The sequence below is a fragment of the Mastacembelus armatus genome, chromosome 12 (assembly GCF_900324485.2).
Source record: "Mastacembelus armatus chromosome 12, fMasArm1.2, whole genome shotgun sequence".
In the NCBI taxonomy this organism is placed as follows: Eukaryota; Metazoa; Chordata; class Actinopteri; order Synbranchiformes; family Mastacembelidae; genus Mastacembelus; species Mastacembelus armatus.
Genome location: NC_046644.1, coordinates 615,346 through 624,062, shown reverse-complemented (window position 1 = coordinate 624,062; position 8,717 = coordinate 615,346).

Below are 8,717 nucleotides of genomic sequence, written 5' to 3'. Positions count from 1 at the left end.
GGCAGCTTTTTTAGGCATGTATGTAAAATAAACTATTACCATACAACCCAGTTTAAACCACCTTTTTAAGAAAGATTTTCGTCCCCCTAACTGTGGCAGTCTGTTACATATAACCAGAAGAAAATGCGTAGTATAAATGAGTTTGAACGGGACTAAAGTCATTATAATTGGCTTTGTGTAAGCTGTGTTCAGTGTTTGGGAGACAGACATGAGTGGAGGTTTTGTCAGAGCATCAGAGGCCAGTATTTACCCTGACACCATAACTCCGTGACTTAAATTAATCATACTGACATCCAGTGAAATGTGATCTGTGGTGTAAGAGAATTGTGTTAGGGAAAAAGAGTAGAAGAGTGTGCATGAGAGGCTGTGTTAACTGTGACAGGATTAATATTGTGTCTGTGTTAACACACATTTGTCAGTCAGCACACTCCATCGTGTGTCTGTTAATCTGCAGCATTCTGTGTGTCTGCCCTCAGATATTCACACTGAGCTCCAGGGTTTAAACATATAGCCGAGCTGCCTCTAATCAACATTCTCAGGCTACTATGTGATGACAGACAGATGAGCTATAAGCAAGTCCTTTTCTAAATTAATCAATTTATGATGAACAGAGGGGGATGAAAACTAGGGATGGTAATGAAGTTTATTTTTAAAGCTCTTTTCCTTTCAGACATACAGTACAGTTCATCCAGCTGCATGTTAATCATGCAGCTATGATAACCTCTGACAGAGTGGAAAAATAGATTCTTCTAACTTTACCGCTGCCAGTGAAGTCAATAATCCCCTGAGCATGACATAACCAAAAGTAACAAGACAAGATAAGACACGATAAGATAAGACAAGACAAGATAAGATAAGATAAGGTAAGATAAGATAAGATAAGATAAGACTAGATAAGACAAGCCGAGATGAGATAAGACAAGATAAGATAAGATAAGACTAGATAAGAAAAGATACATTTTATTCATCCCCGAAGGGGAAAGGATCTATATGTTGTGCTATATGCTCCACAGTAATTTCAGTCAAGAGACAAAGTAACATAAAGTATCTGGCCAGTGTTTAAATCATAGAAACTTCCTGCATTTGTTAGAATTGGAGTATAATGGAATACATTTTGTGTCCCCACCCACAGGGAATTTGAAACCGCATTACAGCAGTCTGTTCCAAGAATTCACGTCCCCTGAAAAACCACTGCAGAAGACTAAAGTGAACTTGCATTTCTCTTACAATTATTTAATTGGAGTTTTGACAATGAAAGTATACCAGTCAAAGCAAACACCAAGGATATTTGGTGTGCAAAATATTTGGCCACGCTACAAAACTGATTGTATCTTGGTTTACCAGAGCTACATATGATTCAGGGTCAGCCCCACTTCAGTTCAAAGGGACCTTTTGGTAACTGACAAACATGCCAAAACATGCAGTTTGGCTACAACAATAACAGTTCAGTAACATCACCATACTTATGAAGTACTAGTGAAATGAGTTTGTGTTTGCATTTATGTGCACTGAAATCAATTTAACAAATAGCAAATTATGATAAGACTGGTTGTAGAGCCTGACAGTCAGAAACTGAGGGTAAAAAAGGTTCCCGAGCACATACTGCTGCTTGTTGTTGCCCTAGTTTGTGCTCACTCCCTCTCTCTCTGTTCTCTCCTTCTCTCTGTACCTTCTGCAGGTGTCCCTGGTCCTGTATATTGCTGATGTACAGTTACTAGCCCCACCAACCTGCAGTGTCTATTTGTTGTTTATTGTTGCTGTTCTTTTCTCTCTCCTCTATCCACTATCTTTTTTTGTTTTGTTTTTTGTAAAGTGCCTTGAGATGATTGTATTGTGATTTGGTGCTACACAAATAAAGTGAATTAAATTGAACTGTTAAGCGTCAATGGCAAAAAATAAAAGACTCAGGTAAGTGTTATCTCAGATCTGTTTTTATTTGGGCTATGGCAGCTGGACAGTGAGACAACAATATTCAGAGACTTTAGGAAGGGTAGGGACTATTAAAGTAAGTGGGGCATGTACTCCCATTGCCAGTGCCCTAGCCTGTCAGTGTCCGTCGTCACAGCTGATAGACTAATAGGCTTAAGTACTCATATCTGGGAGTAGTAGTTCAACATCTGGTTATACTGCGATTTCAGTCTGTCATCTTAGATGCATTTAGCTGCATGATCTGCTAAAGATGTATTGTGTAACTAAGTGTAAATGTCTAAAAATGAATATCTCAATCTATTTTAGCTGGGATTGCAATGGAGAAGACTCCACAATGACATGGGAAATGACAAACATGCAACAGGCACCTACCAGGACTACAGATTTGAATATTTTAAATGTCAGAGTTAATTATTTTGCTGCTGACCGTGCTAGGGCACTGCTCCTCATGCGCCTCTCCTCCTTGTCCATGTGCTGGCTGTGCTGAACAATCCTCTGCTCCCAGAGCATCTTCAGTTTGTGTTTGTCATGGATCCGAGCAGCGTTCATCATCTGACAACAGAAAACACTCTGCAGACACACAAAGGTTTGCATCTTTGGAACATCTGTCTGTACGTCCTACTGGACTGAATCTAGTTTGTTTACTCACCGCTGTTTTTCAGATTTTTTTCTTGGCTCCTTTCAATCTTATTTTTCTTTCTTCTCAACTTCTTACTTTTGTTCTTCCTACTTACAGCACTTCTAATTTCTCATATCAGTGATTATTCAGTATTCCTTCTCCTCTACATATCTTTGTCTTTTAACCTCCTCTCCCCTTTCCCTTTTTATGTTCTCTTCTAGCTCCTCCCCTTTTCTCCTTCATTCTGCCTTATCATTTCCCCACTCGTTTTTGTTTCTTCTCCTCTCACTTCTTTTCATCTCTTCACTCTTCTTACATTTTCTCCTTTATCTTCCTCATATCATCTCTGTTCTCTTTCTCATGTCCTCGTTCCCTCTTTGTTCCTCTTTTCTGCCCTTTATATTATTATTATTTCTCTCTTCTGTTTTTATTTTCTTTCCTTACTTCTCCTGTGCACATTTCCTTTCACTTCTTCATCTCTTCCCCTCATCTGTCTTCTGTGCTCCTCTGATACTTCTCTGTTTGCCATTGTAAGGTGTTATTTTGTTAAGATCACAGTGGAAGAATGGTAACCTCCATTGTATTTTGTTTACCTCCTATGAGTAAATAAAGGTTAATAATAGCATTTAGGTTAATAAAGCTACAGTCAGATCACAGTGTCGCAGTAGTAGAGTTAAGTCAAAATAGAGTCACTGCTGCTGTGACAAATAAATTATGCTAAGCTCCACTCTGAGTGTTGGTATATAGAAAAAGTGCATTGTTGTTTGACAGCAAGTAGTCAGATTTGTCAAATAAAAGAAAGTACAGTACATTCTGCATTTCTCTGGTCAGTGTGAGACACTGTCTGAAAGCAGACATTTCCACCAGAACTGTGAAAATTGTCAATGTTGTCATGTTTAAGAAGGCTGTCTACCAAAAGATGCTACCAAGTTGTATTATGGGAAATTTAGGATCCAGTGTTCTGGGATACAATTTAACCATTACATAGAACTAAAAGTCACAGCCTCTGCCACATAGATGTCTTTCACAGTCCCCTCAGATTTCTGACATGCTAAATCACTGAAGAGAGCTGAAACTGTTTTCTCAGCAAGAAAGCAACCTGTTTCTCCTTGTAATGATCCGCAGCTTCATGCTTTTGTTTTGAAGGACCATACAGGATCCAGTTTTCTAACTTACTCATCCTTGACTGATAGCGCAATTTGGTTTCACCTGTGTTTCACCTGTGGGCTTTAAGGATTTTTCGTTGATAAATAAATGAAGAGGATCTTTTGTTTGAAAAGAATTAATGAGGATTTTTTGGATTCCACGTCATCTGTCACAACTACCCCGGTGTTGCCGGAGCTCGGCCAGGACAGTAACCATCCTCCTCTCCATAGACCCCTCCTGGACTCCCCTCAAGTCACTGGTCATTCCCTGTCTTCTTCAAAACCGTTGCCACGAGTAAATAAAGAGTGACTCTAATATCCGAATTACCAGAGTGTTGGAATTATTGGAGTTAATTATCCTTAACTCCCTCAGTTCACGAAACTCCTGTTTCGTCGTCTCCTGTTTATTTGTTCAGTCTTCGATTCAACATCCCATAACTACCAGAGCTTTACTGTGTTTTAGATTAATTTTGTTTTTGCAATACAGCTCTAAAGTAAGGCTGCTGTAAACTTAACAGAGTTCTTTTTTAAAAATCGAGACTAGAAGAATTTTTTACATCTTCTTTTTCCTTACATCTCCGGTTTCTCTTCATCTGTCCACAGCAGTATTATTACACACACACACACACACACACACACACACACAACACTATACATAAAGACACAGATGTCATTTGGCTTGACTTAAAAGCACCAGGATCTTAACCACAGCTTATTTGTCTTTACACTTCCAGTGTGTGTTTTCCCTAAGCTACAAATGTACTCTAATAGAAATGTCAGCAATGTTGTGATGTACACTCTTCTATGTGTGATCATTCAAACCTGAAAATGAAGACATGAAATACAAATAAGAACAAAAACACACTGGCTTACTACTAGTAAAAATTCTGATTTGAACTGTGATGGTATCATGCAATGTCTGTTTCTTTTCTTGGTGATGTGTGACCTGTGTGCAAACAGGTATGTACAGGTCCTCCAAGTTGAGCTTGTCTTCCTCTTTTTACAGCCAACCACAACTTTGCTTAGTTTTCTTAGTTTTCATTCTGGTTGGCAGGTTCTCTGGTTGAATTTGGAAAGGGCTATGGATTTTTGACTGGATGATTTTGTGGTCTGTCCTTCCTAGGAAAAAATGCTGATTTATTCATTTTGGCTCCTATAACTGCTATAAGACACAATTGGCTCAAAGAACTTTGTCAGCACTGCACCAGTGTAGATTTGTACCAATCACCAATAAATCATAAAACTGACACACAAATATTTGTGTAGAGTTTTGTTTGATAAGTGGTGTCTGTGTGGCTGTTTGAGTAACAAAATTTACTTAGTTATAGGAGCTTATTCTATAGAAATATAAAGTGTTTGCCAGAGAGGTTAGTGCTGTATTAAAATGAGAGAATGGTCGACACTTTAACAAGAGCACTGATTGTCACTGGTGAGTTTATGTTGATCCACAAGCAAGGGAATTTCACTCCACCCCAGGCCATTGTGCAAGCCTTACACTAATTTTTAGGTCAGTTTGGTGATATAACAGGTAGCCAACTAGATTTAGCCAGCTAGTTAGATTTGGCCACTATGCTCACCTGGGAGAAAAATTGTCTAGATTACAAAATACAAATATTTGCCACTGAGCAACAAGTAGACTATCTGAATACTGAGTTTTCAGTGTATGTGCAGTATGTCCACTCTTCCTAAAGTGTGTGACATAACCTAGTGCTGGCAAGGCTATATTCTAGGTTTACTATTTTTTACTAGATGAAATATAACTTTTATTCAGTGTTATTGTTCTGATATTATTATCCACTTAATTGACCATATGTAGTGTGTGTGTTTTAGTGTTTTTGTCTGTTTGTGACCTGTTTTTGTGCTGCCTCATAGTATTCCATTTCTAGTCATATATTTCCCATAAAACATATTCTCACATTATTACAACACCTTCGTTTGTCTTTCCAATGTGTGTGTGTGTGTGTGTGTGTGTGTGTGTGTGTGTGTGTGTGTGTGTGTGTGTGTGTTGGCATGTGTGCGTGCATGTGTGTGTGTCTGCCTGAATTACATTTTAATGTGCCACTTTTTGTGGCTGCTGAAAAAATCCCTGGAGAGGCAAGTCAGATGGAAGGCATTACAAAACTTTGATATCATGTCACACACACACACACACCAATGACTTTTATTCCAATCCATCCAAACAGCTGATCAGCATAACATAGCAAACTTTACTGCTGGGATCAAAACAGCTGACAGTAGCAAGTCTATGTGTATGTGCGTTGATAAACCTAAAAGCTATTAAAGGAGCATTTCACTGTTTTTTTTTTTTGTTTTGTTTTTTTGCTTGTGATTGCTGATTCTGTGTAATGTTAAACTTGCTTCACAAACAATAGTCAAAATATTTTTCTAATCCATTATGATCCCATTGTTTGTTGTAATATGTCAAGAATGTGTAACAATCTAAAAAATTTATTTAATCCAAAACCATAAAGTTTTTATGGGAAATCCAAATTATACTAGCAGTCATATGTTGTCCTCCAAATCGCTGAACTGTCATGAGGCGGCGGGACTATCTCCGTTTCTATTTCCCTCCTACTCTTTTCCTTTCTTTTCTCCAGCTCTCCCCGTCTCGGGGCTAATTATTCACAGGTGCGCGAAGCGGGACGGCATTCCAATCAGCCATCACCTCCCCTTCAATAAGAGACCTGGTTCCCTCCGGTCAGATCGCCAGTTCGTCCGTCTACCTTCCCGGTAGCCTCGCACCACTTGTTGTTTTCGACCGCTGGCAAAACTCAGTCTAACCACTTACCTCATCCCCAGGTTACCAGCCTCGCCTAGCGCCCAGTGAGAGGTACTTCTCCGACCGGCAGTCTCACCGGTGATCCATCCGGCGACGCCACTCCGCTCCGGCTCCCCGGCCCAGCTTCCTTCCTCGCGGCAGGCATTCATCGGCGACGCCCGCCCACTCTTCAGTTCATTTCTACAATAAACTCTATTCTGCTTGGTATCTGCTCGTGGGTTCCTAGTGTTGCCTAAAACACACCCAACCTCGTGACAAGAACACTGTAACTAAACTGGGGCACCACAATAGATTGTGGGCCATATGAAAGAATATAATTCTAAGCCCTCTTTATAATACTTTATGTATGTTCCATGGGCCCCCGTTAGTCCTGCATCCTTTGCATTGTGCCAACTTTACCCCTTTTACAGCACCCATGACTATACATGTTTTTTATTGTTCCACAATTAGTTTTGGACCCAAAAGTCACATTATGACAAAATCTGGTGAAGTCTTCTTTTGAAATATAAATACAGTTGCTATTATTATTATTATTATTGTTGTTGTTGTTATTATTAATGCAAATTATGTAAACATAAATAATTGGAAATAATACTTAGGGTTTTGAAAGTGAAAATATTACATTGTGTTACACTGTCTCCTCACAGCAAGGCAGTTGGGAGTTTGAACACCTGGAGCCTTCCTGTGTAGAGTTTTCTCTGGGTACTCCAGCTTCCTCCCACAGTCCAAAGACATCCAGGTTGGAGTTAGGTTATAAATTGTCTGTATGTGTGAATGTGAGTGGGGGTGTGTGTCTGTGCCTGCGATGGACTGGTGACCTGTTCAATGAAATGATAATGGATTTCATCAACCCTTTTGGGGTCCTCTGGAAAAAAGTAGAAACAAATGACAATTTGTCTATCTGGAGGTAGAGGTGTAACAATGTTATTAAAGTTCTGCTCATCAAAAGCGCAGAAGAAACTTCCATAAAGCAGAATATAATCATCAGTGCATTGGGCTTTAAGGGCTGCTGGGCTCTATGGTGTGAGGACACATTCAATTCAATTCAATTCAATTCAGTTTTATTTGTATAGCGCCAAATCACAATACAAATCATCTCAAGGCACTTTACAAAAACTAAAAGTAAAAACCCAACAATTCCCTTATGAGCAAGCACTTGGTGACAGTGGAGAGGAAAAACTCCCTTTAACGGAAGAAAAAACCTCCAGCAGAACCAGGCTCAGTTTGGGCGGCCATCTGCCTCGACCGGTTGGGGTGAGTGGATAGAGCACAGAGAAAAGAACAGCAACAATAAACAACAAATAGACACTGCAGGTTGGTGGGACCAGTAACTGCACATCAGCGATATACAGCTCCAGGACCAGGGACACCTGCAGAAGGTACAGAGAGAACAGAGAGAGAGGGAGAGAGCACAAACTAGGGGAGAGAGAGAGCACAAGGTTAGTAACATTCAATGGTGGAATATACATGAGGTGGGAGGAGAGAAGAGAGGGGAGGGGAAGGGAGGGGGAGGGGGGGTAGGGTAGGGGAGCTCAGTGCACCGATGGTCCTCGAGCAGTCTAGGCCTATAGCAGCATAACTAAGGGATGGTTCAGGGTTGCCTGAAGCCAGCCCTAACTATATGCTTTGTCAAAGAGGAAGGTTTTAAGTCTAGCCTTAAAAGTATAGAGAGTGTCTGCCTCCTGAACCCAGGCTGGGAGCTGGTTCCATAAGAAAGGAGCTTGATAACTAAAGGCTCTGCCTCCCAGTCTGCTTTTGGAAACTCTGGGAACCACAAGTAGACCTGCACTCTGAGACCGAAGTGGTCTATTGGGATAATATGGTACTATGAGGTCTTTCAGGTATGAAGGAGCTTGATTATGAAGGGATTTGTATGTGAGAAGAAGGATTTTAAATTCTATTCTATATTTTACAGGGAGCCAATGAAGAGAAGCCAATATAGGAGAAATATGATCTCTCTTGCTAGTTCCTGTCAGGACTCTGGCTGCGGCATTCTGGATTAATTGGAGGCTTTTTATGGAGATATTGGGACATCCAGATAGTAATGAGTTACAGTAATCTAGCCTTGAGGTAACAAATGCATGGACTAGTTTTTCTGCATCATTTTGAGACAGGATGTTCCTAATTTTGGAAATGTTGCGCAGGTGAAAGAAAAAAGTTACTGGTCATCCAGGCCTTTATGTCAGTTAGACAGGCTTGAAGTCTGGTTAACTGGTTTGTGTTAACAGGTTTAATAGATAGATAT